We start from the raw sequence: 24,097 nt of genomic DNA, 5'->3' as shown, positions 1-24,097 counted from the left end.
AATTCACTACAATCGTTTTTTATTTTCCAATTCTTCCACCAACTATATACTGCTAAGTAAGTTCACATATCCAAAATAGTTGTAATTCCAATTCCATGTGATCTTGCTCAGGGTCACAAAATAAAATGGGAGAGTTCCCAATCTCTTTTGCTGCTGCTGCTGCTGCTGCTAAGTCACTTCAGTCGTGTCCGACTCTGTGCGACCCCATAGATGGCAGCCGACCAGGCTCCGCCGTCCCTGGGATTCTCCAGGCAAGAACACTGGAGTGGGTTGCCATTTCCTTCTCCATTGTGTGAAAGTGAAAAGTGAAAGTGAAGTCGCTCAGTCGTGTCCGACTAGTAGCGACCCCATGGACTGCAGCCCACCAGGCTCCTCTCTCCATGCGATTTTCTAGGCAAGAACACTGGAGTGGCTCGCCATTGCCTTCTCCGCCCAATCTCTTTTACAAAACAGCAAAACTCTGGTCCTTAAACTGGTTAATTACAAATACATGTGTGATCAATGTCATTCACAAAGTTAGATACTGAAGTTTATTAAGGCTTAAGCTGAAAAAACACATTTGAAAAATTCCTAAAAAACAGATGAATTTCCATGTCATCACAGAGAAAGATGCTACAGCCCGGGCTCCCCCAAGTGGCCCAGGCCATCACTACTGAGAAGGCTCACCGCTCCCTCTTCAATAACAGAGGGAAGGATCAACTTGGCTACTTTTCTGGGTCAGGGATCCTCTTCCCCCTCCCTCACAGCCTCTGCCGATGGGGGTGAGAAGGCCCTGGAAAACCTTTGATGGTCTCTGAGCAGTTACTCCGTGACTTCCTACTTGCTCGTCTCCGCATAGGCCCAGGGACTCTACAGGAACTCTTATCGAGTGGGGTCGTTGTCAGGCACCTGCCGGTACTCCAGGTATCCCTCCTGCACCCACACTTGGGTCAGCAGCTCCCTGGGCTCCCCAAAGACACAATGCTCCCTCCCGACACACACCCCCATTTGCCAAGTGCTCCCCAGACCGCCTCCTCAGGGGTGGGGTCTCCATTCCACATGATCAGGATGAGGAGGCCGGCCTTGGGCAGGCCCTGCCCACCGCTCTGCATCGCATCGCAGGTGAGGCCCAGGGTGGGGACCTTGATGTAGGTGTGCTCCCTGAGGTCCACCTCCTTCACCTCCACCCCAAAGGCCAGCTGCAGGCACTCCGAGGCTTGGCTGAAGACCACCGGGAAGTGCTCCTGGTTATCCCTGAAGACCTTCTTCAGCATTTCCGCCTGGGAGGTCAGTTCTTTGGCTTGATACTTGAGGAACGGGAACTTCACCAGGCTCCTGCCACCATCTCATTAAGAGCTTCCTGGGGCAAGGCCTCCCCAGGGGTGGAGCAGGAGACTGAGGGGACAAGACTGAGGGGGATGCAGCCTCTCCTGCCTCAGCCCCCAAGAGCTGCGCCTCTACCCGGCCCTGGGCCTCGCCTCTGTCCTGAAGGTCTTCCTCGGGCTTGCTCAGCTCACTCATCTCGACCACAAGCACGGTGCCTGGGATCAAACCACAGACAGGAGTGAGGCAGGGGGACCGATGGGGACCACCCATCTTGGGGAGAGTCAGGGTGTGAGCAGCCTCGGCTGAGAAATGCACCCTGGGCAGTCTGACACAGGCCACTTACAGTTCTCCCCTTGAGGGGTGCTCTCAGATCTCACAGGGGCGTGCCTCCGGAGTGGCCAGTCCCCTGGCTACCTGAAGGAGGAAGTGAGGTTGTAAGGTATAGGCTGAGGCAGAAAAGGAGAGACAACCTCAACGGAAGTAGGTTACCTTTATTCAGGCAAGGAGGGGCGACAGTCGGCCCAACGACCAGGCTGACTGCCAAGAGAGATCAGGGAGGCTCCATATTTATAGGGGGTTTGTAGAAACGATAAGGGAAACGTTAATCAGGCGGGATATTTTGGGTAGAGATGGCATTTGTAGTTGGGCAGGGGGTGATAAGTCTTCTGGGCAGGTGTAGGGGGTGGAAGTTTTCTGGACAGGCTATGATAAGTCCCAGATAGATACAACCGGCCTGGAGTATCAGGGAGGGACCTAAAGTTCGGTTTTGTTTTCTCTGAAGTTAGATGATTCAGCAAGGGCCTTTGAGACTGTTGTTTTCTTTTCTAGGCCCAAAGACTCCTTCAGAGGTGGCTCACTGAGGTGCAAACAGCACAGCTCGAGATTTCCAGGGTGACAAGGTGTGGGAATTAGGCCCTTGTGGGTTCCCCTCTGTTCTGGGATGGGCAGCCCCTGGCGCACACTCAGGGCACCCTCCTCAGCTTGACTCCTGGTACTGCCTGGAGCTCCTCTGCTCTCTGACCTCAGGACATGGACCTCAGAGCTCTGCCTTTGCCTCCTGGTTCCTGCAGCTCCTGTGAGAGAAATGGAGGTGGGTGGCTCAGGGGTATATGTGGCACAGCCCTGAGCCTTCTCCGATGGTAGGAAGGGTGGACTCTGTGAGGTCCCCCAGTTGTGTGGTGGGAGGTCCCCTTGTAGTGTTTACATTTCCCCTGGCACGACCTGGTCCCTCCACTCTGGGGGCCTGCATGGAAACTCAGAACAAGATGCAAGCCTGAACAGAAAGTGCTAAGTGGCCCGCGGGTGCTAGGCTAGGGAGATGCTTGGTCCTCAGCTCCACCTCACATCCTGACTGGCCTCCTAGCACTGACCACAGGAGCGGGGGTCTGCTCAGTCCTCCCTCAGGGTCTGGGGAGTCCACCGTCTGTGGACCTGAAGCCTCAGCCCTCCTCCACCTGATCACCTGTGGTCCCGAGGTCCAGTCAAGAAACTGCTCACCCTCTTCACCCTGCTCTGGGCACTCCAAGAGTCCCCACAAGGGCCAAGATCCCTCCCTGTTGGGGTCTAACCACTTCAGTTCTTCTTCGCATGGGGCCTGGACCCCAGACAGGACCGGGAATTCTCCCGTCCACCATTTTGAGACCCCGCCACTTTCACGAGGTCCCCAGTCTCTCTGAGACCCGCATGTGAGGAAGGCAGACAGGCCTAGTGTGCTCTTCTCACCCCAAGGGCTCCCGGGGCCAAAGACAGGGGCGGGGATCTGTGGGGTTTCGTCAATCCTCCCTCGGGGCCCACTCAGTCCTCCTCAGGGACCTCGCCTTGCTCCAAGGCAGGACATGGATTCTCGCTTCTCCCTAGCTGAGGCCTTGCCCCTTACACCAGGGCCACAATATCTCAAAGATGCAGATGTCAGAAGTCAGACCATGCCTGTTTCACTCATTCTACTCCACGGTCGCCCTGGACTGACAACAGAGACAGGCTTCTCTGAGGTCTCCTCTGACTGGGGTCCACGGCCCCCTATTCCCTCCTCGGGGTCCTCAACTTGACACCTCGCAGGACCTGGGAATCTGCCCTGCTGAGTCCCCACCCCATATGCGAGGTCTCAGTCTGGGACCCAGATATCAGGAAGTCTGACCATGTCTGCTGCACTCATCCTACCCCAGGGATGCCAAGGACCAACAGCAGGGACCGACTTCTCTTAATTCTCCTCTGACTGGGGCTCAGGGTCCCCTCAGTCCCCCCTCAGGGTCCTCACCTAAACTCCTTCAAAACCTAAGAATCTCTCCCCCAATCTCTGAGGCCCCGCCCCTTATATCAAGTCTCCAGTGTCCCTGAGACCCTGTGCTCATGCAGCCAACAGAGTTGCCTCGGTCAGAAAGCAGGTTCCAGGACCTGTGGGGTTCCCTGTGTCCTCCCTCAAGGTCGTCATCTTGAGCCTGGCAGGTCCGGGATGCCCCTTGTGTAGACTGGAGACAGGGCCCTCACACCAAGGCCATCACTTCACTGGGACCCCAAAGGGAAGTCTGTGGGCATGACATCAGGGCTTCAAGCCCAGGGCTTCCCAGAGCTGAGACGATGACCCCTGAGTTCCTCAACCCTCCTCCTGCTCTTCACTTTGACTCGCAGCAGATCTGAGCACCACTGTCTGTCACTGACTTTGCTCCCCTTAGAACCAGGCCCTCCCCAGCCAGGACTGCTGAGAGGCAAGCAGGAGTAGGAGCTCATTCCTACAACCCTGCCGGGGTCTCCCAGGGCTGAGAGCATTGACGACCTGGATGGCCTGGGGTCCCACAGCCCCCCTCAAGTTTCTCCCTTGACTCCTAGCACAGCTGGGCTCCTTCACTCTGCTGACCTGAACCGGGCACCTGACCCAGGCCCTCACTTCTCCCCTCCCATCAGGATCAGTGATGTCACATCTGAATGCAATGCCCCCTGGTCCCCCAGGGCTGTTAGGAGGGCTGCACATGCATCCTCTGGGGACCCTCAGTCTCCTCTGGTCCTCACCTTGAGTCTCCACAGGACTTGGGCCCCTCCCTCTTGCCTACCTGAGACTGTGTCCCAAAGACAAAGCCTCTGACTCCCCGAGTTCACTGAGGAAGTGAGGGGGTGAGGGGTCTCAGCCTGACCACCCGGACTGGGGCCCCCAGGAGTCCCAGTCAGGGTGGAGTTGTATTGCATAGGATCCTCTGTTTCAGGGGCCTCCTTAAGCCTTGAGAGAAAGCTGGTGTCCTAGCTCAGATATTGGATGGGGACTGCTGTGCCCATGACCTTGGGGGGGGAGCACAGGGAATCGCTCACCTTTCCATGGGGGCCCCTTAGCATCACCAGACTTCAGAAGCTTTTGCATAAATGATACAGAAGCTGAAGAGGGTAAGCAGCGGCAAGTGAGTTAGTAAGAACTCAGCAGCCTGTAGATGGTCTTGGCTGCTCACAGTAACTTCACACTCCTGCTCTCTGGGTTATCCCCAAGGTCATCTCCCGGTGGCTCTCTTCCACTGATCTGCATGGATGTCCCCCCATTGGCCCTTTTTGTGCAGAGTGGCCAGGGGGGCTCTTGTGGGCCAAGAACTCATGAGTTGTGGGTTCTAAGCCCCACTGGTTGGGTGAATTTAGACTCTTCCCCCAGAAAGGAGAGACATTCAGGAGGAGGGTGGGTGGCTGACCTGCCCCTGGGACCCCTGAGGACCAAGGACTCAGCCTCACTGCACACTCCAGCCCAGGCCCCACGATGGCCTGGCTGCACCCCAGCCCCCCTACAACTCCTCAGAGCACTGCTCGGAGGCCGGAGGTGCTGCCTGAGCGAGGCTTCGGCATCCCCAGGTTTGCTGAGGGTGGGGGTGTGCAGAGTTCGTTGTCTGGGGGGTTTGCACAGGGCCTTGGGTGGCCCCTGGTTGGGACATCAGACCCTGGAGATGGGGACCCTCCCTCCCTTTCCAGAGGCTCAGTGGACGGCTGAGCACCTTGCTGCCTGGTCACGGGTCTTGCTTGTGGAGTCGGGCGTGGACAAGCCCCAGGCTGTGGTGTCTCGTCAGCCTCCCCTCCAAGTTTGTAGCTCGATCCATCCCAAGGTCTTTCCTCATGACAGTTCCCACGGAGTCCCAGGCAGTTCCTCCTGCAGAGAGCTGGCACTCCAGAGCACTGCCAGCTTTGCTCACCGCAGGCTAAGCCTTGTTTCTGTCATCCAGAAATCAGCCTTTTCCAACCTCCCCACCTCATCCCTGTTTGGCCATGGCACCTCCCTTTGTGAAGGGACAGACCGTGGAAGCCCAGGTGCCACTGAGGACCCAAAATGAGCAATGGACCGAGGGAGGCTCGGGCGAAGCTGGTGGGAAATGAGTTGGCTATGGATCACTGGCTCCCCCAGGTCTGCCCGTTTGGGCCTCCAGGGTCACCCTTACCTAGTTGGAGCACTTGTGAGGCAGGCCCCCTCTCTGAGACACCCTGTCTGCTTGAATTGCATTTCCAGTCTCCTAGACACTGTCGCCTGTGTGGCCCCGGGGACAGAACTAATCCTGGGCCTCTGAAGCCGCCTGGCCTCTCCTCTGGTGACCTGGGCACGCGTGGGGCTCAAGACAGTTTGACTGTCCAGGGCCAGCCCATCAAGGCCATGCTCCCTCCCTCCACTGTTGTGTGACCTTAGGCTGCCACCTCTGCCTGGCCCAGGAGAACGCGTGCTTAGCCACTTCACTCTGCAGACATCAGTCAAAATCTACCGCGGACTGAAAAATGTACCACATGAGTCTCTTTTGATGTCAGGCAGCCTTGACTTTGTAAATAAAAGGTGCCTTTTGTGACAAGCAGATGACTTGAGATTGCAATCTGCACATCTCCGCTTTCTCTATAGATTTACAGGTAAGCAGGTGCCACACATGCTGAGGTTTCCAGGCGTGATTTTTAAATAGAAGCATCTGCATGTGATTCCAGGTCAAGAGGCATATGGAAGTCAAGTCAAAAAGACGAATGAAAACTTCTCAAAAGGTAAGGTGTTGATCAGGCAGCGAACCTTCATAAGGGGCTGCATTTTGGCTTGGAAGTCAGCAGCCTAGTTGGGCGTCACAGCAGCTCAGTGCCGGGGCTGACAGAGGCCTGGCCTGCACCGCCCCAAGGCCTTTCTCAGGGGCCTCCTCTGCCTGCGCCAGACTACCAACAAGAGAGACCCAGCCTTCTAGTTCCAGAGGACCGGTGTGTGCGCTCTCCCCTCACCTGATCTCGGAGAGCTTGTCTCTGCAGCGAGACCCTGGAGGGGTATTTGCTATGCTCCTCAGGACAAACACTTTTAAGAGAAAGCACAGTATAAACTGGACACCCCAGTGAGCAGAGGGTGCTGAGGTGTGACACCCTCAGAGTGCTCAGTTGGAAAAGGAAAAGAAAAGAGAAACAAGAAAATGTTACCAGATATAGGCCCTGCAATGAAACCAAACCTTGGGCCTGCTGTCCAGACACCAGCGAGCCCCCAAACTGAACAGCTGTAGGCCTCAAGCAGGGACCACGGGCTCCAGCCCTGTGCGTCTCAGGACAACAAAAGCTCTTTTGGGGCCCCTGACAAGGGTAGGCCTAACTTCTCCTCATCTGTCAAGTGAGGAGCCTGCTGGACAGTGTCCCTGTGCCCATGAAGCCACTCCACCAGGCTCTTGTCCAGCCTTTGACAGGTCTTCTCAATGAGTGGGTGCGGGGTGTCTGAGGGTCTTCCCCAGGTGTGTACGAGGTGCCCGCATTGTGCCAGGGTGGGCGGCCATCTGTCCTGCCTTCGTGAGCAAGCAGCTGCCTGAGGGGACTAAAATGCTCAGCCAGGACCAGGACAGAGGCGCTGAAGACGTGTGCTGGGCGGGAGATCCCTCGTGTTTTCAGCCTCTTTATCACCCTGCAGTGTTCTGACCACAGGGCCACCTTTATCTGTCTGAAGAGGGTGCATGTTTGGGGTCCTCTGGGGGCCCACCTGAAGGGGTTTGGGGATTACGGGAAAGAATGGCCGGAGATTATGAGAAAGAGGGGCTGCCTGAACAGTAATAGAACGGGTTCTGGGCCTGAGAGGTCAAGGTCAGGTTGTGGTCTGGCCCGGCAGCCACGACTGGCATCCACATGGTGCACAGAGGCACCAGGGTGGCTACTGGGAGCTGCCCAGGGGCCAGCCTGAAGATCTGGGTGGGCACAGCGGTGGGGCCCACCACCACCACGGGAGGAACCATCTGGGCAGGAGGCCAGGTGAAGCAGAGCCTCGGGCTCTCGATGGGCAGGGCCACCTTATCAGGACAGGGACTAGGGAGACTGGCAGCTACATGCCTTTGGGCTGCCAGGCGTCAGGACCCATCAAGGCGGGCAGGGCTGCTGTCCCTGGACCAGCAACAGGGAGCATAGGTCCTGGCCAGGGCGGTGACGGAGGTGAGTTCCAGGTGGCTCGCGGTCTCCTGAGCATCCTCAGGGCAGGATGACAGGCCGTCCTGTGGCTGTGTGGTGCTGGGCGCAGGAGGGACACCCAGGGCTGCCGGCCTGCCCTCCACCTGCCGAGACGCAGACTTAACGGCCCCTCTCCTCTTCATCTTCCCCAGGAGGTGTGGGCCGTCTCTCTTAAACAGGGGACTGCACCAGAACTGTAACTGGGGCTCACCAAGAGAGAGAGAGAATAGCAAAGTCCGAGTCTCAAAAGGCTTATGAAACCAGCACCCTCCTGGCTGGGCCCCTGGGTGCCCTCACCCAGCCATCGCTAGGCTTCTTTGCAGGTCCCTGTCCCACAGGAGGCAGTGCCCCAGCTTGGCCATCCTCGACACTCACTAACTCACCATGGCCTCTCGCCCTTGGAAAATGACTCAGAGTGGCCCAAGAGTGTCTGTACAAGGCCCAGAGAGGGGACTTGGCATGTGCAGAAGCTTCTCTGCTTTCTATGCAGGGGTCGACCCCTGGCCTGCACTTCCTCGGCTGACCAGGACACTTCTCAGGAAAAGACCTGTGCTTCCCTGCACTAAACTTCTGTTCCACAGCTTTGGGAGTCATGTGCTTAGTTGCTCAGTCATGTGCGACTCTTTGCGACCCCATGGACAATAGCCTGCCAGGCTCCTCTGTCCATGGGGATTCTCCCGGCAAGAATACTGCAGTGGGTTGCCATGCTCTCCCCCCGCCACAGGAGATCTTCCCAACATGGGAATCGACCTCAGGTCTCCCACATTGCAGGTTGATTCTTTCTGGTCTGAGCCACAAGGGAGTTATGCGGGCACAGAAGGAGGACAGGCCGCCATCCTCTGGGCTCCACAACCTGTCCACCCCAGGAAGGCCTTGCTACACACATCGAGGTCCCAGGCATGCAGGAGGGGGCAGTCTCCCTGGGCCTTCACACACAGTGTGGCTCCCTTTTCTGTGACTGCCATCCACGGGACCTCCATCTGGCTCTGTGTCCAAGCCATGAAAGCTGCCATTCTGCTCTGGGGCCTGGTGCTCTAGCATCAAAGAGGTGGCCATGCAGGGTGGCCCACATTAGTGGCCCGCCCCAATAATGCCCCTTACCCCAACTCTGCTCCTGGGGTTGAGAATCTTCTGGAGATTTCCAGAATCAGAAACGTCTCTGACCTTGAGGTGTCAGCCATCCGGGGCCCAGGAGCCCAGCCCAGTGGGTGAGAGAGAGGGCTTGGGTGAGGAGATGCCAAGGGGGGCACTGCTGCCTTGTTGATTCCCAGCTGACGCCCAGCTGCCTGGCTCACCCACTCTGAGCCTCTGTTTCCCCACACAGGTAATCCTAGGGGCACCTGCCTCATGGGGTCCCGAGAACTTGGGGGAGGTACAGGAGGTGGCGAGGGTCCTGACACTTAAGTCTGCCACATGGTTAAGGGGAAGCATGCTGTGTCTCACAGCAAGTCTGCATCTAAGGTGCATAAGCACTGATCTCCCGGTGGATCTTGGCTCCATGCTGCAAGCCTCCCGTCACCAGTGAGGGGTGGGCTTCCTTGTCAATTCTTGCAAACTGGGCGCTGAAACACCACCTGAATTAAATGTCTCTAGACACAGCTTGGGCGAGCTAGACAGAATTGCCCAGTGTTTCCCATAGACAGACAGGGCACTACTAAGTGCCCTCCCACATGACCCGGGGATGCCTTGGACCCCTGAAAAGCCGAGTTCCATTTTAGACTGTCTGGGACCCCGCAAACACTCTCGGCTGCCTCCTCAGCTGTCAGGATTGTGGCAGGGTGCTCCCTGTCAATCGCTGAATCCCCCCACTTCCTCTCTATATTCTAGCTGCCCCAGCATACTCCTGAGAGACGCTCACCCACCCCTTCTCCACTCGGCTGTGCATGGCAGCTTGAGGTTCCTTTTTGCTCTGGCCAAAAGAACTCCCAGTGTCCTGGTCCAGAAAACTACTAGAGCTCATTGATGAATTCAGTGAAGTTGCAGTATATGACATTAATATATAAAAATCTATTCGCATTTCTGTACACTAACAGCAACCAGCAGAAAGAGAACTTCAGGATATTATCCCATTTGCCACTACGTGAAGTCAAGTGGGCCTTAGAAAGCAGCACTACGAACAAAGCTAGTGGAGGTGATGGAATTCCAGTTGAGCTATTTCAAATCCTGAAAGATGATGCTGTGAAAGTGCTGCACTCAATATGCCAGCAAATTTGGAAAACTCAGCAGTGGCCACAGGACTGGAAAAGGTCAGTCTTCATCCCAATCCCAAAGAAAGGCAATGCCAAAGAATGCTCAGACTACCGCACAATTGCACTCATCTCACAAGCTAGCAAAGTCATGCTCAAAATTCCCCAAGCCAGGCTTCAGCAATATGTGAACCATGAACTTCCAGATGTCCAAGCTGGTTTTAGAAAGGCAGAGGAACCAGAGATCAAATTGCCAACATCTGCTGGATCATGGAAAAAGCAAGAGAGTTCCAGAAAAACATCTATTTCTTGCTTCCTTGACTATGCCAAAGCCTTTGACTGTGTGGATCACAACAAACTGTGGAAGATTCTGAAAGAGATGGGAATCCCAGACCACCTGACAGGCCTCTTGAGAAACCTGTATGCAGGTCAGAAAGCAACAGTTAGAACTGGGCATGGAACAACAGACTGGTTCCAAATAGGAAAAGGAGTACGTCAAGGCTGTATATTGTCACCCTGTTTATTTAACTTATATGCAGAGTACATCATGAGGAACGCTGGGCTGGAAGAAGCACAAGCTGGAATCGAGATTGCCGGGAGAAATATCAATAACCTCAGATATGCAGATGACACCACCCTTATGGCAGAAAGTGAAGAGGAACTACAAAGCTTCTTGATGAAAGTGAAAGAGGAGAGTGAAAAAGTTGGCTTGAAGCTCAACATTCAGAAAACTAAGATCATGGCATCTGGTCCCATCACTTCATGGGAAATAGATGGGCAAACAGTAGAAACAGTGTCGGACTTTATTTTTTTGGGCTCCAAAATCACTGCGGATGCTGATTGCAGCCATGAAATTAAAAGACGCTTACACCTTGGAAGGAAAGTTATGACCATCTTTGATAGCATATTAAAAAACAGAGACATTTCTTTGCTGACAAAGGTCCAACTAGTCAAAGCTATGGTTTTTCCAGTAGTCATGTATGGATGTGAGAGTTGGACCGTAAAGAAGGCTGAGCACTGAAGAATTGATGCTTTTGAACTATGGTGTTAGAGAAGACTCTGGAGAGTCCCTTGGACTGCAAGGAGATCCAACCAGTCCATCCTAAAGGAAATCAGTCCTAAATATTCATTTGAAGGACTGATGCTAAACCTAAACCTCCAATACTTTGGCCATCTGATGGGAAGAACTGGCTCCTTAGAAAAGACCCTGATTTGGGGAAAGACTGAGGCAGGAAAAGAAGGGGAGAACAAAGGGTGAGATGGTTGGACGGCATTACCAACTCGATGGGCGTGAGTTCGAGCAGGTTCCGGGAGATGGTGAAGGACTGGAAAGCCTGCTCTTCTGTGGGGTCAGTCACAAAGAGTGGGACAGGACTGAGCAACTGAACAACTGAATATTAACACAGAAGTAGCTGACTCACAGACACAGAGAACAAACTAGTGGTTACCAGTTGGGAGAGGGAAGGAGGAAGGGGCAGGTTAGGGACAGGGGAGGAAGAGGTACAAACCAGTACGTATCAAATAAGTTACAAGGATATATTGCAAAACATGGGGAATATAGCCAATATTTTGTAATAGCTATAAATGGAGTATAACCTTTAAAACTGCAAATCACTATAGTGTACATCTGTAGCAAATAGTTCTGTATAGCCACTTCAATTTAAAAAATGAGTTTTCTCAATTGGTTCTGGGGTTTCTAGAATTAGCTCTGTAATTTGATTAGGGTTAAAACTGCTAATGACTCCGTAGTAAACACAGCACCGATAGTCTATGGCAAGAGAGAAATGCAAAATATCTGCTTTGGATATGCCTGATGAACCACTTAAAAGAAGTGCTGGGTGCAAGGTGTTCTGTGACTGTGTATATGATACTTTTGAACATTTTTGGAACACTGATAGATATAACGAGCTTTCTGGTTGCTCCCAATATAGTTGGAAAGAGTGGTGAAAGAAAAGGAGTAGCTCAGTCTACAGTAAAAGACCTAAAAGATTCTATGTGTACCCATAAGGAGACACTTATCTCCTGTAGATTCAGGGTTGAGATTTCTAATGATCACATGCGAACGCTCATCCTGCAACTGGTTGAATTAGACTAGCAGTTATATTCTGTCACTAAGGTGTTTCCTTTTAAAATGAGGGCGCTGACTTGGAAAGAATGGGATTCTGTACATTGTGATAGAGCTGTGTGGGGAGACCCTGATGAAGCTGGGGACACTGAGCCCATCAAGTCTGGTGAGTCATCCTTTCTAGGAGAAGAATCCTCCCCATCCTCAGTTGGGAGCAGCCTCCTGACCCCCAGTGGGATCAGCCTTCCCACATAAAGCTAGATCAGGCCAAAATGATTCACTAAGTATACATTCTGCATTTAGTATCGCAACTCAGGGAGTGAGAAAGGGCTCTTCTAAGTTTGTCTGGTAGGCTGAACTATGGACCAAAACTGGGCCCACAGTGAGTGAGTTGGAATTGTCAGACCTGCTTGGTTTAATACAGAGGAAGGCATTCAGGGGGTTACGGAGATTTGACTGTTAGTGTGGATTTGTCATTGAAGACATACTCATCCATACTGGGAGAGTCCTGAAGACACGCCTTTCACCAAGACTGTGAGGGGAGCCCCAGCACCCTTGAAGAACTCTGTGATTGCCCTTCTCTGCAGGCCAGAACTCACAGTAGGAACTGCAGTCGCTGAACTGGGAAACCTAAATGCAGTGGGAGTATTTAGATCCCCAGATGGCAGGAGCCAAGCGGGAGCACACAACCAGCAAGGGCCAGGTGGGCCTGCTTACAGGAATGGAGAGAAGAGTCAAAGCACCAATCGGAACAGTCTGGCTTGGGCAGCTCTATGGTTTTATCTAGTTGCTCATGATCTTCCTAGAAGTAAAAGAGTTAGGAAGCCCAGTCAGTTCTTAGTTGGTCTGTTTAAGCAGAGATGTCACAGGTCAAATGAACAAAAGTCTACTCTGAATCACAAAAACAGAGAGTCACAGCCTTTTGTTCAGTTCCCAGACTTGAGCCATTAAAACTCTCAGAAGAAAATGCAGAGGTACATTTTTATGACGTTGGATTTCAGAAATGGATTCTTAGATGTGACACCAAATGCTTGAAACACAAAATGTAAAAAGACAATGTAGGTGAACCTTGAAAACATCATGCTAGGTGAAGGAAGCCAGCCACCAAAGACCACATGTTATGATTCCATTTATATGAAATACCCAGGACAGGGAAATCTACAGATGATGAAAGAGAATTAATGGTTACCTAAGGCTGAAACTGCAATACTTTGGCCACCTCATGCGACGAGTTGACTCACTGGAAAAGACTCTGATGCTGGGAAAGGTTGGGGGCGGCAGGAGAAGGGGAAGACAGAGAATGAGATGGCTGGATGGCATCGCCGACTCTGTGGACATGAGTTTGAGTGAACTCCGGGAGTTGGTGGTGGACAGGGAGGCCTGGCGTGCTGTGATTCATGGGGTCGCAAAGAGTCGGACACGACTGAGCGACTGAACTGAACTGAAGGCTGGGGGCTTCCCACATGGCGCAGTGGTATAGAATCCGCCTGCCAATGCAGGAGACGCAGGAGATGCGGGTTCGATCCCTGGCTTGCGAAGATCCCCTGGAGAAGGAAATGGCTACCCACTCCAGTATTCTTGCCTGGGAAACCCTATGGACAGAAGGGCCTGGCAGGCTTCAGCCCATGGGGTTGCAAAGAGACAGACATGACTGAGCGACTGAACACACACACACACACCCTAAGGCTGGGGTGGGCTGGGGGGAGGTGGTGGTGGATACAGTGTCTGTGAATGTTCATCCACTTTGGATCTCAGTGGTGTGCTGGAAATGTTCTAAAACGGACTGTGGTTATGCTTGTCTGACTCTCCAAACACACTAACAATGATTGCATTTTACACTTTAAATGGATGAATTCTGTGCTGTATGAATTTGTATCAATAGATATAGTTCAAAGAATATTTAAAAAGAAGAAGTAGAATATCTAAATAAAACTTAAAAGTCAGGATTTCGGGGACTTCCCTGGTGGTCCAATGGTTAGGAATCTGCCTGCCACAGCTGGGAACACGGGTTTCATCTCTGGTCTTGGAGGATTTCATGTGCCAGGCAGCAAGTGGGCCCATGAGCCACAACTACTGAAGCCCGTGCATCCTAGAGCCCGTGCTCCACAAGAGAGTGGTCTCCAGCAGCTGCAGCTAGAGAAAGATTGCATGCAGCAACAAAGACCCAGCACAGCCAAAAATAAAAGAAATACAATTTTTTAAAAAGTAAGAGTTTCGAATTATGTAAAAATTATTTCTGCAAAAAAAAAAAAAAAAAAGCCCAGGTTCAGATGGCTTTAATTTTGGATTCTACCAAACAGTAAAAGAATGAACACTGATCCTCACACACTGTACCAAAATGTTAAAGAGAGGGGGAACACTTCCCAACTCATTTTACACAGCCAGTATTATATGCCAAACTGAATAAAGTCATCACAAAGAAAGACAATGATAGATCATGACAAATGTACAAAATGCTTAACAATATGCTAATCAACTGGATCCCGCACCACATAAGAGGGACGATACACCATAACCAAGTTGGGTTTATCCCAGATATGCAGTTGTTTTAACATGTGAAAATCAATTAGTGTCATGTATCACATTAATAGAACAAAGGACAAAAACCACAGGATTACCTCAATATATACAGGAAAAGCATTTAGTGAAATCCAACAGCCTTTTTTAATAAAAACTATTCAATGAGCTAAGAATAGAAGCATAATTCCTCAATGAAAACCTTACAGTAAGCATCACACTGAATACCAAGATGCATTCAATGATACACTGAAAATGAGTGAAGAGTGAATTCTCTGGTATGTAGAATATATGTCAATAAAATTGGTAGATCACTTGTTCGTCTTGGTCTCACGGGTGCTATTTCTGATTGGTAGAGAGAAAAAGCACCTACCAGGAACTTATGGCTTGCCTCTCTGGAGAGTAACGGAGCTTGGTAGCTTCCATCACCATGGCACTTTCTCTTCCCTTCACCCTTTCCTACCCACTGCCTGTTTCCACAGGTACCATCTTGGCTGGGTGCTGTGTGACCCTGGGAAAGGAGAGCAGAGAAAAGCAGAGGGAGTCATATGTGGGGGAATGGGGCTGGGAGACATGTCAGTATGAGAGAAAGGATGCTTTTAGCTTTTCCACAGTGGTTGCCAGCCACTTAAAATTCGGAGAGGCAACATCAAAATCTGGATTTAAAGCTCAATTTGAAAAAGAGGGGAAGCACTGACAACACTTGGCCCCTGTGCTGGGTTGGTGTTTCTCCTGCAGCTGGGCAGCTTCAATCATTTTTTTCAGCCACCGAGACCCCACCAGCATCTGCATTTGCGTGTTCCTTTTGTCTTGTCCTGTGCCACAACCTTCTGTTCTGGCCACAGAATAACCCTATTGCGACTTCTCACATAGGACTGCACTTCACATCTCTGGGTTAGCAGTGCATGCAGTGACCTTCCCCTCTCTCTCCTATTGCGAGCTCTTCATGAAGCCTCCTCCTGTTCCGCTATTCTTATCTGACCTCACTCTTCAGTCTCTCTTCTGAACCTTGCTCAGATCTGAGTAGGCAAACCCCACACCTGCCTCTGCCCTAGGTATCTGCATGCTGTTCTAGGGCCTCCACTAGACTCTCATCCTGGGTTCTGTCTTACTGATTGCTGCCTTCACTGCTGTACCCCCTAGATACCCGGTACACAGCAGGTGCCTAATATTTTACAGATTGGATGGTCCTGCTGGCCTGGCCTGATGCTGAGGAAGGAAAGTTGCTATCATCATAGGAAAAGATTCAGCACAGAAAATCATGGTACACTAACTCAGAGCAGTGACAATTTAAGGAATTTAGCAGCAAAGACCATGGGGAAACACTTCTTGCTTGAACGGACCTAAGTCTGTTCAGAGATATTCCAATTCAGAGATATTTCACAACGTGGCTCAGTGGTAAATAATCTGCCTGCGATGCAGGAGATGAGGGTTCGATCCCTGGGTCAGGAAGAGCCTCTGGAGGAGGAAATGACAACCCACTCTGGTATTCTTGCCTGGGAAATCCCATGGACAGAACCACCTGGTAGGCTGCGGTCCATGGGGTCGCAAAGAGTAGAACACAACTGACCGACTGAGCATGCAGGATCTCACCCAAACTGCAAGTGGCCTCACTCCTTCCAACAGCAATGCTCTTCTGACAGTGGCTCATATGTGGCATGTTGGCAGCTGAGGGAGTGAAATGTGATCTGGTCTGTGCAGTCAGTGCTTGCAAGTCTGACAATCATGTTTTCTGACAACTCCATGGGCAAAGCGCTACTTCTCCCTCTCACTAGAACAGGCTAGACTGCAGGGGTGACATGCAGAGCACAGAAATCACTATTTACCGCCTGTCTCCACCTGAGACAGTAGGAGAAAACCAAGAACAGAGGTTTGGAGGTGGGTGGGGGCTGGGAAGAGAAAACCTAACTTCTGTTTTCCTTTACATCATTAAGATCAAATTTTTTCTTCATAGTCCTTGCTCTTCAGTTCATGAAAAAATTTCTTCTCCAGAATGAATGAAATCACGCTCCTAAGGAACTGAGACCAACTCTTGCTAGGTGAGTAACTAACTGGAGCTTCCAGAAAGTCTCCACTGAAGATTACTTCTGAATATGCGTGCTTGCTAAGTCGTTCATGGACTGTAGCCCACCAGGCTCCTCTGTCCACGGAATTTCCCAGGCAGGAATTCTGGAGTGGGTTGCCATTTCCTCCTGCAAGGAATTTTCCAGACCCAGAGATCCAACCCTCCTCTCCTGCAGCTCCTGCATTGCAGGCGAATTACTCACCACTGGGTGGCGGTAGGGGTTAAAGAACCGCTTGCCAACCCAGGACAGAACTGAAGCGACTTGGCAGGCACGCAGGAGCCAATGGGGAAGCCTTTCCTGACTATGAAAGACACCATGACCCTGCATTCACAGACTATACAAGGCAGAGGACCACAGCACAAGTGGCAGTGAACACGTGGTGACTTGCCCCCTCCCCATCCTGAAAGTGAAAGTGTGAGTCTCTCAGTAGTGTCTGACTCTGCGAACCCAAGGAAGCCACCAGTCTCCTCTGTCCATGAAATTCTGGGGTTGCCATTCCCTTCTCCAGGGGATCTTCCAGACCCAGAGATCGAACCTGGGTCTCTCGCATTGCAGGCAGATGCTTTACCATCTGAGCCACCAGGGAAACCCCTCCCCTCCTGGGGATCTCGTTAATATGCAGATCCTCGCTGTGTAGTTGCGTGGAGCCTAAGATCTCAGTTCTCTTCTCTGCACCCAGGTGATGGGGATGCTGCTGGTCCAGAACCACTGGTGGGCTGCAGAGGGCAGAAGTTGGGGTGGGGGTGGGGAGGGTGGGTTGCAATGGAGACAAAGCAGCCAGAGTGGGCCTTGGCTCACCCCAGGCACAGGTGGATGCACCCTTTTGGACCTTGAGAAGGCTCGGGATTTGTTCAAACAGCCCTGGCCCATAGCGGCTACTTTTGGCTCCTCTCTTCTTCAGTTCAGTTCAGTCGCTCAGTCGTGTCCGACTCTTTGAGACCCCATGAATCACAGCACGCCAGGCCTCCCTGTCCATCACCAACTCCCGGAGTTCACTCATGTCCATCGAGTCGGTGATGCCATCCAGCCATCTCATTCTCTGTCGTCCCCGTCTCCTCCCACCCCGAATCCCTCCTAGCCTCAGACTCTTTTCCAGTGAGTCAACGTGTCGCATGAGGTGGCCAAAGTATCGGAGTTTCAGCTTTAGCATCAGTCCTTCCAATGAACACCCAGGATTGATCTCCTTTAGAATGGACTGGTTGGACCTCCTTGCAGTCAGTCCAAGGGACTCAAGAGTCTATTTCCTGGTGTCTCAGAATCGTGGTAAGGCACCTGCCTGCAGTGCAGGAGACCAGGGTTCGATTCTGGGGTCAGGAAAATCCCCTGGAGAAGGGAATGGCAACCCATTCCAGTGTAGCCTTAAGATTTCCACGGACAGAGGAGACTGACAGAGTTGGACACAACTGAGTGACTTTCACTTTTCCTTAAAGATCCACCAAAGGATGGTGACGGCCCTGGAACCGGTCACTGTGTGCAGGAAAATGTCAGTGTGTAGTGCTGGGCACGGGATGGGACGGGCTGGGACTAGTGTATGACCTCCCCAATGTGTCCTTTCCCGAAGTGCCACAGAGATGAGAGGGATGGTCTTTTAGGGATGCCCCGGGGAACATAGGGGAGACCCCCACACCTCTCCCCAGTCTCTCTCCTCAAGGAGACCCCGGGTCCACTCTGGAGGTGCCCCGCAGTGCCTGACAGTTCTCCCTCAGCCTTAAGATTCTTTGATTCCCACCGTCCAAGGGCAGAGCCTCCCGGCTGCACCACGGTGAAGGAGTCGTGGGTTGGGGGTCCAGGGGACCTGGTGTCTCCACCATACCGGGCATGCCCTTGGCCCCAAGGGCACAGGCACCCCTGGGATGCTGGCCCGCAGAAGATTCTTCCCTGTCAGGGCGTCTCTCCACGGGTGCAGGTGGCAGGCCGCACCACTCTCGTCGCTGTCCCTCCTTCAGGACCCCGCGGCGCCCCCTCGGTGAGACCATGCATGCCCTGGTCTCCCCGGTGACCAAGGCCATCTTCGTGGCTCTGTTCCTCTTCACTATTCTGCTCATCCTCTGCGTGATCCTGTGGTACATTTGCCGGGACCTGTAGGACGACTCCATCCCAAGCAGGTAAAGTGCTGCCTCAGCCCTCTGAGGCTCCCGCCCCGCGACCCTGGTTAGTCCCTGGAATCCGCATCTCTTACCATGACCCCGCGCTCTTCCTATGGATTCTCTGTTGATCCCCGGGACCCCAAGTCCTCTCCCAGTCCCGCATCCCTCCCCGTACTCTGGGTGCTCCCATCTCAGACCCCAAGCCTCTTCCTGAAACCACTTGCCCCTCCCTTGTTTCCAAATTCCTTCCCTGGACCCGGCACCTCTCCCCAGATTCCTTGCCCACGATCCAATCCCAAGCCCCACCTCTCAACCCACACGCCCCTCCCCTGGACCCCATGCCCCTTCCCAGGACCCTAGCGCCCTTTCTTAAGCTGGACATCTCTTCCCTGCACCCAGTTGCCCTCCCCAGACCCCCAGAGTCCTCTCAGAAATCCCCAGGATTCCATGTTCTTCCCAAGACCCTGTGGCTCCATCCTGATCTGTGATCCTGAGCCCTCTCCCTGGACGCCCCATCTCTTCCTTGGAGCACTCTCCCTTCCCCCAAGCCCCGAGGCCCTCTCCCCATCTCTGAAATCTGCTTATTGCCCCCACTCCCCACCACAGCCCTGCATCCTCTTCTGACCCCACACTCTGCAGCTTTCTGCAGACCCTGGAGAAACCCAGTGTCTTGCTTCAGAAACCCATAGGCCACCGGCCAGCACTCCTCATCCCTCCCCAGGCCCAGAATCCCCCTCTCTCATGACCTTCCCAGGACGCCTGGGCCTCCTCCCAAGCTTGTGCTCTTCCCGGGGTCCTTTGCCCTTCTCTGGATTCTGCCCCCACCAACTCCTGTCCCTGCTCCCCTTTCTAGCTCCTGGCAGGTGCCCAGGCCCACTTCACTGCCCCCTCCCACTCTACTGTTGGGTTTTGCGTCTGAGCAGCAGGTGACTGAAGGCCAGTGGGGGGACTTCTGGTGGCCAGGGGCCTCCTGTCCCCAACCCCATCCTCACCCGGTAGGCTTTCCACACTGCCCTGCTTGTTCCTGGCATCATCCCTCCCACAAGTAGAACTCCAGGGTTGCTTGAGCGTATACACCAGCAAGCAAATCATCATTTGACACGTCATTCCTGTGTCCTGAGTTGCCTCAGATGAGGTTCAGTCCCACAGAGAAGTTGCTGGAACTGAGGCTGAGCATGACCCTGGAGATTAAAGGGTGCACCAGAGATGAATTCTTTGGTGGACATGGAGTAATAGAGGCTGGTCCACGCTACTTAGCATCAGTCCTTTCAATGAATACCCAAGACTGATTTCCCCTAGGATGGACTGGTTGGATCTCCTTGCAGTCCAGGGGACTCTCAAGAGTCTTCTCCAGCACCATTGTTCAAAGGCATCAATTCTTCGGTGCTCAGGTTTCTTCACAGTCCAACACTCACATCCATACATGACCACTGGAAAAACCATAGCCTTGACTAGACGGAACTTTGTTGGCAAAGTAATGTCTCTGCTTTTTAATATGGCATCTAGGTTGGTCATAACTCTACTTCCAAGGAGCAAGCGTCTTTTAATTTCATGGTTGCAATCACCATTTGCAGTGATTGTGGAGCCACCAAAAATAAAGTCTGACACTGTTTCCACAGTTTCCCCAGCTATTTCCCATGAAGTGATGGGAACAGATGCCATGATTTTTCTGAATGTTAAGTTTTCTGAATGTTGAGCTTTAAGCCAACTTTTTCACTCTCCTCTTTCACTTCCATCAAGAGGTTTTTTAGTTCCTCTTCACTTTCTGCCATAAGGGTGGTGTCATCTGCATATCTGAGGTTATTGATATTTCTCCCGCCAATCTTGATTCCAGCTTGTGCATCTTCCAGTCCAGCGTTCCTCATGACATACACTGCATATAAGTTAAATAAGCAGGGTGACAATATACAGCCTTGATGTACTCCTTTTCCTATTTGGAACCAGTCTGTTGTTCCATGCCCAGTTCTAACTGTTGCTTTCTGAGCTGCATACAGGTTTCTCAAGAGACAGGTCAGGTGGTCTGGGATTCCCATCTCTTTCAGAATTTTCCACAGTTTATTGTGATCCACACAGTCAAAGGCTTTGGCATAGTCAAGGAAGCAGAAACAGATGTTTTTCTAGAACTCTCTTGCTTTTTCCATGATCCAGCAGATGTTGGCAATTTGATCTCTGGTTCCTCTGCCTTTTCTAAAGCCAGCTTGAACATCTGGAAGTTCACGGTTCACATATTGCTGAAGCCTGGCTTGGAGAATTTTGAGCATGACTTTACTAGCGTGTGAGATGAGTGCAACTGTGTGGTAGTTTGAGCATTCTTTGGCATTGCCTTTCTTTGGGATTGGAATGAAGACTGACCTTTTCCAGTCCTGTGGCCACTGCTGAGTTTTCCCAATTTGCTGGCCTACTGAGTGTAGCACTTTCACAGCATCATCTTTCAGGATTTGAAATAGCTCAATTGGAATTCCATCACCCACTAGCTTTGTTCGTAGTGATGCTTTCTAAGGCCCACTTGACTTCACATTCCAAGATATCTGGCTCTAGGTGAGTGATCACACAATCGTGATTATCTGGGTCGTGAAGATCTTTTTTTGTATGGTTCTTCTGTGTATTCTTGCCACCTCTTCTTAATATCTTCTGCTTCTGTTAGGTCCATACCATTTCTGTCCTTTATCGAGCCCATCTTTGCATGAAATGTTCCCTTGGTATCTCTAATTTTCTTGAAGAGATCTCTAGTCTTTCCCATTCTGTTGTTTTTCCTCTATTTCTTTGCATTGATCGTTGAGGAAGGCTTTCTTATCTCTGCTTGCTATTCTTTGGAACTCTGCATTCAGATGCTTATATCTTTATTACATTATTTAGCAACCTAGATGTCCATCTGCAGAAGAATGGATAAGAAAGCTTTGGTACATATACACAATGGAGTATTACTTAGCCATTAAAAAGAATACATTTGAATCAGTTCTAATGAGGTGGGTGAAACTGGATCCTATTATACAGAGTGAAGAAAGCCAGAAAGAAAAACACCAATACAGTATACTAAAGTATATATATGGAATTTAGAAAGATGGAAATGATAACCCTGTATAAGAGACAGCAAAAGAGACACAGATGTATAGAACAGTCTTTGGGACTCTGTGGGAGAGGGTGAGGGTGGGATGATTTGGGAGAATGGCATTGAAACATGTCTGTTGTCATATGTGAAACGAATCGCCAGTTCAGGGTCGATGCATGTAACAGGATGCTCGGGGCTGGTGTGCGGGGATGACCCAGAGGGAGGATAAAGAGAGGAGGGAGGTGGGAGGGGAGTTCAGGAGGGGGCACTCATGTACACCCGGGGTGGATTCATGTCAAAACCAACCAATATAATATTGTAAAATAATTAGCCTCCAATAGAAAAAAAAAAACAGTAAATTAAAAAAAAAAAAAAGATGAGGCCCAGTGATTAGGAGAATATGACTGAGAAGTAGAAAATCCTGAGTTTAGATCCTGGCTCTGTTCCTTTTTAGGTGGGTGACCTTGGGCAAGTTACTTAACCTCTAGAAGCTTTCATGTCTATAAGGCAAAGATTATGCCACCTATTTCACAAGGCTGTAGTGAAGTATAATGTGTACATGGGTATGTAAACACACACATAGAAACACACAATGTTTAACACAGTATTTGGTACACAGTGAGTAGGTTTTTTTTTTTTTTAATAGATGGCTATTAATGACCTTGCACCCCATAGGTACTCCTCTTTGGTCAGTATTTTAAACTGCAAGTGAAGTGAAGTCCCAGCCACTCAGTTATGTCCAACTCTTTCCAAACCCATGGACTGCAGCCCACCAGCCTCCTCTGTCCATGGGATTTCCCAGCAAGAATACTGGAATGTGTTGCCATTCCCTTCTCCCGGGGATCTTCCTGACCTAGGGATCAAACCCCGGTCTCCTCATTGCAGGCAGATTCTTTACTGTCTGAGCCACTAGGGAAGCCCTTTAAACTGCAAAGTTCATGTTAAATATTTTTTCTTAACACACTGTCAAGATTCCATTGCATGTGAAGTTTTATACTACTCATCACTATATTTAGCCAAAAATTCATTTTCTAAGCTACATTCTAGAAGAGTAGGAAAGACAACTTTTAACTTTCAAGCTGTGCCCAGATGCCAAAACTTGGGGTGTGAAACTATACAAGATCAGTTTCACTTCACATACATAACCCAATCCAGCATGATTTTCAGCAACCACCATTTCTTAAATACAGTTAAAGAAGCACTCAAGAATCTTTGGGAAAGCTAGAGTTTGTAAGACAGGATTGCTACAGCCTGTCAGCAACCAGAGCTTAATGATTAGTGACCATGGCCAGCTTCTTCTGGGAAGAAGGGGATAAGCTTCTCCTCAACCAACAGGTTAATTAATTAATGGCTGTAAAAGACATAATGAAAATGTTGTAATCCAGTACTGATCTGTTGGTTGAGCTGATCCTTTTTTTTCCCTAATGAAACATGCAGTCTTTTCTCCTTTGTGCAGTAGGTCAGAGTTTTCCCTAGGTTAAGTCATACATTATTTTTTAAAGTCCTCCTCTAAGGTTCCAGAACTTTCCATTAACAGTATCTGTAATCTTGCAGGAGAGGCTGCCTGAGAGCAGAGCAAGTTAATGCCACTGTCTCCTTTTGTCCTGTCTTGGGCCTCCCACAATGACGAGCAGCCACAGAGCAAATGTCTCTCTACATCACTACCCACAATGCCTCCCTTCCAAGACCCCTCATTATTTCTACACTCCTGGGCAGGCAAATCGCATGACCTTACCACAGACAAGCAAGAATTTCATCACTGCTCTCTTCTGAGTCTTCAATTTTCTGATGAGATCTTTGAAAAACAAAGAATAAATTACACTTTAGCTTTGGCTGCTCAAATTTATTCACTGAGTTATGGGGAATACAGGGTAAATAGTAGCATTATTGCTTCATACATTAGTGAAAGTGACCTGTGTGAGTAACATGGTGACAATAATACCATAGGAACACAATCTGTGGCAGCCCAACGATTTCTTCAAAATCAATCAGCAAGAACCTCTTCCCCACACATCAATTAAATCCTGAGGACTGTTACTGTTCTTCAAATGAATTGAAGAATATTTCCTAACCTGGGTATGCACAGAGAATAAACAGAGGGTGAATATAATGTGGTTAAGTAATGAAATTCCTGGTGAGTCTAAAGTAAATTCAGATTCTGAAAATATGAAACATGAACTTCTACTATATCTGAGTTCCAGGCAAAACAGATTTCTTAGGAAATAGTCTATTATAAGTTTGTCCTGTGACAGGTATTATATGGATCACAATAGCAGAAGCACTTTGCTCTTTTTTGAGACCACAGCCCAACTGAGAAGAAAACTATGCATGTGTTAAATAACTAAGAAGTCAAACAACATTTACACAGCGTGTTATCAGTTTGTTCAAAAAATCACCTTCCTAATGTAACTTATGAAAAATTTTCACCA

At 50.7% G+C, this 24,097-nt stretch overlaps 1 long non-coding RNA gene and 1 pseudogene across 4 annotated transcripts in view; both read right to left on the bottom strand.

Moving 5' to 3' along the window:
• Positions 1 to 334: 334 nt before the first annotated feature.
• Positions 335 to 1,744, bottom strand: LOC148773486 (melanoma-associated antigen 10-like; annotated as a pseudogene).
• Position 1,745: 1 nt separating this feature from the next.
• LOC148773485 (uncharacterized) overlaps positions 1,746 to 24,097 on the bottom strand; it is a 94,940-nt gene continuing 72,588 nt past the window's right edge. For 3 of the 4 annotated variants that reach the window (XR_016036855.1, XR_016036856.1, XR_016036854.1), the window contains 2 exons: positions 23,404 to 23,463; positions 14,190 to 21,491 (listed from right to left, as the gene is read on the bottom strand). This is a non-coding gene — a long non-coding RNA (uncharacterized LOC148773485). Of the gene's footprint in view, positions 2,379 to 14,189; positions 21,492 to 23,403; positions 23,464 to 24,097 lie in introns of those variants that run through there. The other variant, XR_016036857.1, reaches the window with a different exon arrangement.

This window comes from Moschus berezovskii, chromosome X, assembly GCF_049115385.1.
Source record: "Moschus berezovskii isolate FMDL1 chromosome X, NW_MosBer_1.0, whole genome shotgun sequence".
Lineage (NCBI taxonomy): Eukaryota > Metazoa > Chordata > Mammalia > Artiodactyla > Moschidae > Moschus > Moschus berezovskii.
This window is presented reverse-complemented; position numbering and strand designations above follow the sequence as displayed.